The sequence below is a fragment of the Sorex araneus genome, chromosome 3 (assembly GCF_027595985.1).
Source record: "Sorex araneus isolate mSorAra2 chromosome 3, mSorAra2.pri, whole genome shotgun sequence".
Classification (NCBI taxonomy): domain Eukaryota; kingdom Metazoa; phylum Chordata; class Mammalia; order Eulipotyphla; family Soricidae; genus Sorex; species Sorex araneus.
In genome coordinates this window covers 174,238,715-174,247,510 of record NC_073304.1, presented here as the reverse complement: position 1 = coordinate 174,247,510, position 8,796 = coordinate 174,238,715, and the positions used below count along the sequence as shown (strand labels likewise).

Here is an 8,796-nt window from a genome sequence, read left to right as displayed (position 1 = left end):
AGTACAAGGATTCTAAGTAAATATTATTTCAAATAGTTTTGGATCCACATTCAGGAGAAAAATAAGATTATCGTGAAGTACACAGTCATGGATTTGCATTTCTCTCCTGAAAATGACTTTAGCAGCAACCCTATTTTCTTGTATCGCTATAAAGACCAGTCATATGAATTGATTGGTTGGATGATCAATATGCCCATTTTCTGTCTGTCAATTTTCAGTCTCCATGTTCATGCTTTTACAAGTTTTGTCTCTCCCCAGACAAGTCCTGGAGGAACATGAGGAATCACACAGCTGAGGGAGTTCATCCTGCTGGGAATCCCTCAGACCCAGGAAGTGGAGACTGTGCTCTTTGTCGTCTTCTTATTCATTTACGTCTTTACCCTGGTCGGCAATTTACTCATCCTCATAGCAATTCTTTCCTCCTCTGCCCTTCACACTCCCATGTACTTCTTCTTAGGGCTGCTGGCCACTTTTGATATCGTTTTGCCCGCTGTGACCTGTCCCAAGATGTTGTTCTATCTCTCTGGCCAGAGCCGGGCCATTTCTTACAAGGGCTGCGCCACACAGCTCTTCTTCTACCACTTCCTGGGGGCTACTGAAGCTTGCCTCTACTCTGTGATGTCCTATGACCGCTTTGTGGCCATCTGTTACCCCCTGAGGTATTCACTCATCATGAGACCCGAAGTCTGTGTGGGGTTGGTCGTGGGAGCCTGGCTGCTGGGCTGTGTTCACGGCTCCATCCTGACCTCCTTCACTTTTAGACTGACCTACTGTGGTCCGAATCAGGTGGATTTCTTCTTCTGTGATGTGCCTGCTGTCTTGTCCCTGGCTTGTGAAGATACCTCGCTGGCCCAAACCGTGAGTTCTGCAGCCGTTACCTTTTTTGGTTTATTATTTTGGTTCACTATTTGTTTCTCTTACATGCACATCGGGATTGCCATTTTGAGGATCAGGTCTGCAGAGGGCAGGAAGAAAGCCTTCTCCACCTGCAGTGCCCACCTCGCTGCTGTGCTCTGTTACCTTGCACCTGTAATCATCGTCTACCTGCAGCCCAAACGCAACCACTTGGTTGATGCCGCTGTGCAAATATTTACTAATATTGTCTCTCCTATGCTGAACTCATTGATCTTTTCCTTAAGAAACAAAGAAGTAAAGAGTTCCTTGAAAAGAGCATATCACAAAGTGATATTTGTATCTCGAGAATAAATTATGGATTTTATAATTGACCTAGAAAATTTGTCTCATAACATTATCTTTCTGGTTCCTCTTCTTAAGTAAATAAGCAGCACTGTAGAACTGTAGCACTGTAGCCCCATTGTTCATCAATTTGCTCGAGCTGGCACCAGTAACGTCTCTATTGTGAGACTTGTTATTATTGCTTTTTTTTTGAGATATCAAATACACCATGGGTATCTTGCCAGGCTCTGCTGTGTGGGCGGGATACTCTCGGTAGCTTGCCGAGCTCTCCAAGAAGGATGGAGGAATCGAACCCAGGTTAGCCGCATGCAAGGCAAACGCCCTACCTACTGTGCTACCACTCTAGTCCAAGTAAATAAGTAAATAAACATATAATTGAAAAGGCTTTGTTCAATGTGTTTCTTTATTTAAAAAAAAAACACTGGTTAAGAAAACTCTATGCTTGTTTTTCTCTACCCCATGGGAACCAATTAATACCCTATAACTATTATAATTCTAACTGTCTTACTAATGAGTAAGAATTCTAAATGATATAGAAAATATCAGATACTAAACTAGTGTTATATTTCACATAGCAAAATCAAACACATTTTTCCGGATCAAAATAAAGAATTTCAAAACAGTGCCAATTCCTTGTTTGTAAATAATTTGAGTACTGGTAATCAACTATAAGGAAACTTTAAAAAAAAAAAACTAGAGGCATTCAACAGTGTAAAGGGGACAGGCTGAGTTAAAACAGAGGTTATAATTTTCAAAAATTTATTCTTATTGCCCTCCAACATACCCTTCCCACATCCATGTCTGTGTCTCAGACCCAGACCATCCCAGCCGCCCACTCCCCAGCCCCAGACCGCTGCCCTGGCTGGCGGCACACTGATCCCAGCACCACAGCCATTTTCTCTTACAGCCTAGGTGTGTGACGTCCCCTGACCCGCCCTTTCCGTATCCCAGAGGGCCTCTGGGACTCAGCTATAGTGTGGCAAGCAGTGTGGCCTAATCCGCAGGGGCGTGGTGTTGGCCACAGTGGGTATGGCCTCTTTTGGGGCCGACAGCCACTCACTCGGCCACAGTTATTTTCTTGTTTTTTTTTTCTTATCTATTTATTTATTTTTATTTTTTATTAAATCACCTTATGGAAAGTTACAAAGCTTTCAGGCTTATGTCTCAGTTACACAATGTTCAAAAACCCATCCCTTCACAAGTGCACATATCCCACCACCAAGAACCACAGTAAACTACCCCCCACCCCGAGGCCCCCCAGCTCCCACCCCACCTGTGTAGCTGATAAATTTCACTTTACTTTCTCTTTACTTTTATTACATTGAATATTTCAACAAGAAACTCACTATTATTGTCTCCAGTTTCCACCCCCCAAAATCAGACCTACTGGAAAGGAAGAATTTGATAATTTGTTTTTTATTGCTGAGATTGAAGAGATACGAGGTCGTGTGGCTACAATACTGGCTGTGAGGTTTTGGATTTCTGTATTTTATTATTTTAGTAACTAAGTTCAGAAAAATTTCTGCCAGAAGTTGCATCATTGCTAGCTCGTACCTCCCTGCTACATTATATTCCACATATCAGTGCAATCTTTCCATGTCTGTCTCTTTCTTTCTGACTCATTTCACTCAACATGATACTATCCATATTGATCCACTTATATGCAAATTTCATGATTTCATCTTTTCTAACAGCTGCATAGTATTCCATTGTGTAGATGTAACAAAGTTTCTTTAAGCAGTCATCTGTTCTCGGGCATTAGGGTGTTTTCCAGATTCTGCCTACTGTAAACAGTGCTGCGATGAACATACAGGTGCAGATGTTATTTCAACTGTACTTTTTTGCCTCTCTGGGATATATTCCCAGAAGTGGTATTGCTGGGTCAAATAGGAGCTCAATTTCTAATTTTTTGAGAATTGTCCATATTGTTTTCTAAAAGGGCTGAACAAGTCGGCATTCCCCACATCCATGCCAACACCAGTTGTTTTTGTTTTTTTGGATGTGGGCCAGTCTCTGTGGTGTGAGATGATATCTCATTGTTGTTTTGAAATACCCTGATGATTAGTGATGTCAAGCATTTTCTCATGTGCCTGTCAGCCATTTGGATTTCTTCTTTGGGGACGTTTCTGTTCATTTTATCACCCCATTTTTTGATTGGGTTGGCAGTTATCTTCTTATGGAGTTCAACCAGTGCATTGTATATCCTTGATATCAGCCCCCTATCTGATGGGTATTGGGTAAATATTTTTCCCATTCTGTAGGCTGTTTTTGTACTTTGGTCACAGTATCTTTTGAGGTGCAGAATCTTCTTAGCTTAAGGTAGCCCCATTTATTTATCTCTGTTTTCACTTGCTTGGCCAGTGGCGTATCATCTTTGAAGATAACATTGGCTACAATGTCCTGGAGGTTTTGCCGACCTTGTCTTCAATGTACCTTAGGGATTCTGGTCTGATGTTGAGGTCTTTAATCCATTTTGGTCTGACTTTTGTACATGGTGATAGGTGGAGATCTGAGTCCATTTTTTTTGCATGTAGCTGTCCAGTTTTGCCAGCCCAATTTGTTAAACATTTCCTTGCTCCATTTCACATTTCTTGCTCCCTTGTCAAAGACTAGATGATCATATATTTGGGGTGGTGTGTCAGAATATTCAACCCTGTTCCATTGGTCTGCAGCTCTGCCTTTGTTCCAATACCATGCTGTTTTAATTACTACCACTTTGTAGTAGAGTTTGAAGTTGCGGAGGTTGATTCCTCCCATTTTCTTTTTCCCAAGAATTGATTTACTATTCATGGGTGTTTATTGTTCCATAGGAATTTCAGGAGTGCTTGCTCCATTTCTTTGAAGAATGTCAAGGGTATCTTTATAGGGATTGCATTGAATTTGTACAATGCTTTGGGGAGTATTGCCATTTTGATAATATTAATTCTTCCAATCCATGAGCAGGAGATATCTTTCCATTTCCTCATGACCTCTTTTTTTTCCTGAAGTAGCGTTTTGTAGTTTTCATTATACAAGTCCTTTACCTCTATAGTTAAGTTGATTCTGAGGTATTTGATCATTTGAGGCACAATTGTGAATGGGATTGCTTTTATCATGTCGTTTACTTGTCTCTCATTATTTGCGTATAGGAAAGCCATGGACTTTTGGGTGTCGATTTTATAGCCTGCAACTTTACTATACAAGTCTATTGTTTCTAAGAGTTTCTTGGTAGAGGTTTTAGGGTTTTCTAAATACAGTATCCTATCGTCTGCAAAGAGTGAGAGTTTGATTTCTTCCCTTCCTACCTGAATGCCCTTAATACCTTTTTCTTACCTAACCGCTAGTACAAGTACTTCCAGTACTATATTGAACAGGAGTGGAGAGAGTGGGCATCATTGTCTCATCCCTGATCTCAGAGGGAAGTCTCTTAGTTTTTACCCATTGAGGATGATGCTTGCCATAGGCTTGTGGTAGATGGCTTTCATTATATTGAGGAAAGCCCCTTCTATACCCGTTTTGGCGAGAGTTTTCATCATAAATGGGTGCTGGATCTTGTCAAATGTTTTCGCTGCATCTATTGATATGATCATATGGTTCTTATCTTTTCTTTTGTTGATATGATGGATTATGTTAATTGATTTCTGAATGTTAAACCATCCTTGCATCCCCAGGATGAATCCTACTTGGTCGTGGTGTATGATCTTTTTGATGAATTGTTGATTTCTGTTCACTAATATTTTGTTGAGAATCTTTGCATCCGTGTTCATCAGAGATATCGGACTTTACATTTCTTTTTTTCTGGTGTCTTTGTTTGCTTTTGGTATTAGGGAGATATGAGCCTTGTTCGAGAGGGTTTCTGATTTTTCAATTTACGGGAAAAGCTTGAGAAGAACTGGCAACAGGTCCTCTTTAAATATTAGGCAGAATTCGCTAGTGAATCCATCTGGACTTGGGCTTTTGTTTTGGGGAAGACTTTTGATTACAGTTTCAATTTCCTTGATATTAATAGGACTGTTCAAGTATTCCTGGTCTTCTTGATTCAGCCTTGGGAGATTATAGCAATCCAGGAATTTGTCCATTTCTTCTAGATTCTGTTGTTTCGTGGCACACAGCTTTTCAAAGTAGTCTCTGATGTCGTTTATTTCTGCCCTAATTTTAATTATCTCTTTCCTTCTGCCTGGTTTGGGCTCCTTTTGTTGGTCCTTTTCTAAAATCTTAAGCTGTGAAGTCAAGTTATTTATGTGGGCCCTTTCTTCCTTCCTGAGGAATGCTTGCAGAGCTATAAATTTTCCGCTTAACATGGCTTTAGCTGTGTCCCACAGGTTCTGGTAGCTCATTTCTTCATTCTCATTTGTTTCCAGGTACCTTTTGATTTTCTTCCTTGATTTCCTTCCTGACCCACTCATTGTTCAACATCGAGTTGTTGAATTTCCAGGTGTTTGAGTTGGTTTTCTGCATCTGTGTGTGATTAACTTCTATCTTCAATGCATCATGGTCTGAAAAGATAGCTGATACAATGTCTAACTTCTTGATTCTGTTGAGGTATGTTGTGTGGCCCAGCACATGGCCACATGTGCCTATTCTGGAATATGTTCCATGTGCACTGGAAAAGAATGTGTATTCCCTTTATTTGGAATATAAAGACCTGTAAAGATCTATCAGCCCTATCTCTTTTATTTCTTCCTCCAAAGCCAGTATTTCTTGGAGGGTTTTAATCTTGTTCTATCCAGGGGTGATAGGGCAGTGTTGAAGTCTCCAATTACTATTGTGTTGCTCAAGATGTCCTTCTTAAGGTCTGTTAATAGTTGTTGTAGGAATTTGGCTGGTCCCTCATTGGGTGCGTACATGTTTAGGAGTGAGATTTCTTCCTGCTCTACGTATCCCTTCATTAATAAAAAATGACCTTCCCTATAATTTCTAATCTTTTTCAACCTGAAATCTATGTTGCCCGATACTAGTAAGGCCACCCCAGCTTTTTTGAGAGAGTTGTTTGCTTGCAGGATTATTTTCCATCCCTTGACTTTGAGTCTGTGTTTGTTCTGGTTATTGAGATGTGTTTCTTGCAGGCTGCAAAATGTTAAGTTGAGTCTCTGAATTCATTTTGCCACTCTGTGTCTCTTAATTGGTGAATTTAGACCATTGACATTAAGAGAGATTATTGTTATGGGATTTTGCACCATCTTTGTGTAAGGGTTTGTTGTGCTTGTAGGGGTTCTTCTTGTCTTACAATAGCCCCTTTAGTTTTTCTTTTAGGTTTGGTTTTGAGTCTATGAAGTTCCTGAGCTGTTGTTTATCCCCAAAATAGTGTATCATTCCTTCGAGTTTGAATGAGAATTTAGCTGGATAAAGTATTCTTAGTGAAGCTTTCATTTAATTGATTTTTTTCACTATATCCCACCACTGCCTTCTGGCTTGGAGGGTTTCCTCTGCTAGGTCTGCTGTGAATCTAAGGGATGCTCCTTTGCATGCGACTTCCTTCTTAGACCTTGCTGCTTGCAGTATAGTGTCTCTATCCATGACGCCCATCATTCTAACTATGATATATCTTGGGGTTTTTCTGTTAGGGTCTCCTTTAGCTGACACCCTTCAGGCACCTTGGATCTGGATGCCTGCATTCTCCAGCTCTGGGAACTTTTTAGCAATGATTTGTTGGACTGTAGCTTTTTCGTTGGGGTTGGTTCCCTGTCCTTCTGGTACTCCAGTGATTCTAATGTTATTCCTCTTGAAATCATCCCCTAGGTCTCTAAGTCGCCCTAGAGCTATTTGGAGGTTTCTTCTTATTGTTTGCTGTTGCCTGTAGGCTTCCTGCAGCTCATCTTCAAGCTCACTGATTCTGTCTTCCACTGTAGTCATTCTATTGTTGAGGGCAGCCAGAGAGTTTTTTTTATTTCATCTACCGAATCCTTCATTTATTTTGTAGGATTTTTACTTCTGCTCTCATTTCTTCCCGTATTTTCTCGGCTGTCTGTTGTACTGTTTCTGTCAGGTCCTCCTTTAAGTTGTCAATCTTTCCATTGAGTCATTGAACATGTTGTAGCGGTGGTATGGAAAAGGGAACTTCAATATCAGTATCCCTGTTCCCTCTTGTTGCGAAAATGGATTCTGGATGGGCTCAGTCAATGGTGGTTGACTTTTTGTTTTCCCCTTCTTGAACATGCCTCCCACTCAGATGTTCCTCTAATCCTTATGTGAAGTCTTGTGTTTTGTTGTCCTACTGTTTACGGATAGCTAGGATGTTACTCTTGGACATGACATAGGTAATGAAGGCTGAGATGAAACAATATATTGATGGATTTTAGGAGAATATCTGCGGCCTGAAAAGAGGCCACATCCACTTTTGCTTAGGTCATGCCCCTGATGATTAGGCCACGCCCCTTTCCCCACAATAGCACACACCTGTGCCGGAAGAGACAACCGGGGGTAGTGTGCTGACCACTAGTGCGGCTGTCTAGGGGGGGTGGGGGGAAGGATGGCTGGGATCCTAGGGGTCTGAGGAACAGGCTGGGACACGAGAGCGCAGTTATTTTCTTGACACCCAACAATTTGTCACTTCTCAAAAAATTAGAAATTGAGCTCCTATTTGACCCAGCAATACCACTTCTGGGAATATATTCCAAAGAGGCAAAAAAGTACAGTTGAAATGACATCTGCACCTGTATGTTCATCGCAGCACTATTTGCAATAGGCAGAATCTGGAAAACACCCTAATGCCCGAGAACAGATGACTGCTTAAAGAAACTTTGGTACATCTACACAACGGAATACTATGCAGCTGTCAGAACAGATGAAGTCATAAACTTTACATATAAGTGGATCAATATGGAAAGTATCATGCTAAGTGAAATGAGTCAGAAAGAAAGAGACAGACATAGAAAAATTGCACTCATTTGCAGAATATAAAACAACAGAATGGGAGACTAACACCCAAGAATAGTAGCAATAAGTACCAGGAGGCCTGCTCCACAGCTTGGAAGCTGACCTCACATGCTGGGGGAGAGGGCAGCTCAGATAGAGAAGGGAATACCAACTAAAGTGTAGTGGAGGATCCACTCAGGATGGGAGAGTCGGGTTGAAAGCAGACTATAGATTGAACACGATAGCTACCCAGTATCTCCATTGCAAACCATAACACCCAAAAGGAGAGAGAGAACAATAAGGAATTCCCTGTCGTGGGGGGTGGGGGGGAGACAGCATGGGTGGGAGGGACCCTGGGGCCATTGGTGGAGAAAAATGGGCACTTGTGGAGGGATGTATAACTGTAACACAGGCACAAAATTCTGCAACTGCACCCTCATGGTGACTCAGTAATAAAAAAAAAGAAAGAAACTTCGGTACATCTATACAATGGAATACTATGCAGCTGTTAGAAAAGATGAAGTCATGAGCTTTGCATATAAGTGGATCAACATAGAAAGTATCATGCTGAGTGAAATAAGTCAGAAAGAGAGGGACAGACATAGAAAGATTGCACTTATATGTGGAATATAAAATAGCAGAGTAGGAGACTAACACCCAAGAATAGTAGTATATAATACCAGGAGATTGGCTCCATGACTTGGAAGCTGGCCTCACATGCTGTGGGAAAGGCAGCCCGGAGAAGGGAACACCAAGTAAAATGTG

At 41.2% G+C, this 8,796-nt stretch overlaps 1 pseudogene; it reads left to right on the top strand.

Moving 5' to 3' along the window:
- The first annotated feature begins 275 nt into the window (after positions 1 to 275).
- On the top strand, positions 276 to 1,206 carry LOC101557600 (olfactory receptor 148-like; annotated as a pseudogene).
- Positions 1,207 to 8,796: the final 7,590 nt, after the last annotated feature.